This window comes from Arachis duranensis, chromosome 8 (genome assembly GCF_000817695.3).
Source record: "Arachis duranensis cultivar V14167 chromosome 8, aradu.V14167.gnm2.J7QH, whole genome shotgun sequence".
In the NCBI taxonomy this organism is placed as follows: Eukaryota; Viridiplantae; Streptophyta; class Magnoliopsida; order Fabales; family Fabaceae; genus Arachis; species Arachis duranensis.
The window spans coordinates 26,240,266-26,242,405 of NC_029779.3; the positions used below are offsets into that span (position 1 = coordinate 26,240,266).

Genomic DNA, 2,140 nt, shown 5'->3' on the forward strand with positions numbered 1-2,140 from the left:
GTTCATGAGGTTATAGCCCAAGAACTCTATAAGGTGGCGGACAAGTCCTCTACCTTGGCAAGGTTAGCCTTTTCGTATCTCATTTGTCACCTCTGTTATTCAGTTGGAGTTGACATAGAGGGAGACACCCCCATTGATGAGGACAAGCCCATCACTAAGAAGAGGATGGAGCACACAAGAGACCCCACTCATCATGAGATCCCTGAGATTCCTCAAGGGATGCACTTTCCTCCACAAAACTATTGGGAGCAACTAAACACCTCCCTAGGAGAATTGAATTCCAACATGGGACAACTGAGGGTGGAGCACCAAGAACACTCCATCATCCTCCATGAAATTAGAGAAGATCAAAGAATCATGAGGGAGGAGCAACAAAGACAAGGAAAAGACATTGAGGAGCTCAAGCACTCCATAGGATCTTCAAGAGGAAGAAATAGCCGCCATCACTAAGGTGGACCCGTTTCTTGATTTCCTTGTTCTTTATTCTTCTGTTTTTCGAATTTTTTTGTGCTTATGTCTATCCATGTTTGTGTCTTGTGATCATTAATGTCTTAGTGTCTATGTCTTAAAGCTATGAATGTCCTATGAATCCATCACCTTTCTTGAATAAAAATGTGCTTAATTGAAAAAGAAAAGAATTGCATGAATTTTGAATTTTATAACAGTTTAATTATTTTGATGTGGTGGCAATATTTTTGTTTTCTGAATGTATGCTTAAACAGTGCATATGTTTCTTGAATTTGTGGTTCATGAATGTTGGCTCTTGAAAGAATGATGAAAAGGAGACATGTTACTGAGGATCTGAAAAATCATTAAAATGATTCTTGAAGCAAGAAAAAGCAATGAATATTAAAAAAAAACGCCAGGCCTAAGCAGCTAAATCAAGCTGTCCCTAACCATGTGCTTGTGTCATGAAGGTCCAATTGAAAAGCTTGGGACTGAGTGGTTAAAGTCGTGATCCATAGCAAAAAGAGTGTGCTTAAGAACCCTGGACACCTCTAATTGGAGACTTTAGCAAAACTGAGTCACAATCTGAAAAGGTTCACCCAATTATGTGTCTGTGGCATGTATGTATCCGGTGGTAATACTGGAAGACAGAGTGCTTTGGACCACGGCCAAGACTCAATAAGTAGCTGTGTTCAAGAATCATCATACTTAACTAGGAGAATCAATGACACTATCTGGATTCTGAGTTCTTCCATTTTTCTGTTTTCTGCAATAGCTTGAGAATTGGAGGAGAGAATTCACTTTTTCTTCCTCTGATCTTTTTGTTTTCTTTACTTGGTTTTGTTTGAGTCTTGAGTGTGAAGAATTGAGAAACTTCTGTCTCAATCTCCATTTTAAAATTTCTGCATGATTGAGTTAAATTTCATTTCCTTTTCTGCTTCAATCTTCAATTTCTCTTTAATTGCTTTGTGAACTTGGATCTAAGAAGGCAATTGAGATCTAGACTTGATGAGCGGATAATTTGTACGCTTTTTGGCATTGTTTTTAGTATGTTTTTGGTATGATCTAGTTGGTTTTTAGTATATTTTTATTAGTTTTTAGTTAAGATTCACTTTTCTGGGCTTTACTATGAGTTTGTGTGTTTTTCTGTGATTTCAGGTATTTTCTGGCTGAAATTGAGGGACCTGAGCAAAAAATCTGATTCAGAGACTAAAAAGGACTGTAGATACTGTTGGATTCTGACCTCCCTGCACTCGAAGTGAATTTTCTGGAGCTACAGAAGCCTAATTGGCGCGCTCTCAACGGCGTTGGAAAGTAGACATCCTGGGCTTTCCAGCAATATATGATAGTCCATACTTTGCCCAAGATTTGATGGCCCAAACCGGCGTTCAAAGTCACCCTCAGGAATTCCAGCGTTAAACGCCGGAACTGGCACCAAAATGGGAGTTAAACGCCCAAACTGGCACCAAAGCTGGCGTTTAACTCCAAGAAGAGTCTCTACACGAAAATGATTCAATGCTCAGCCCAAGCACACACCAAGTGGGCCCGGAAGTGGATTTTTATGTCATTTACTCATCTCTGTACACCCTAGGCTACTAGTTATCTATAAGTAGGACATTATACTATTGTATTTTCATCTTGGTTCTTCTGGTCATTTTTATGCTATCTTAGATCATTGGGAGGCTGGCCATTC

General features: G+C 39.3%; 1 protein-coding gene across 1 annotated transcript in view; it reads right to left on the reverse strand.

The window, feature by feature from the left end:
• Positions 1 to 2,140, reverse strand: part of LOC107461640 (uncharacterized) — a 14,497-nt gene that overhangs the window by 7,839 nt on the left and 4,518 nt on the right. The window lies entirely within an intron of this gene.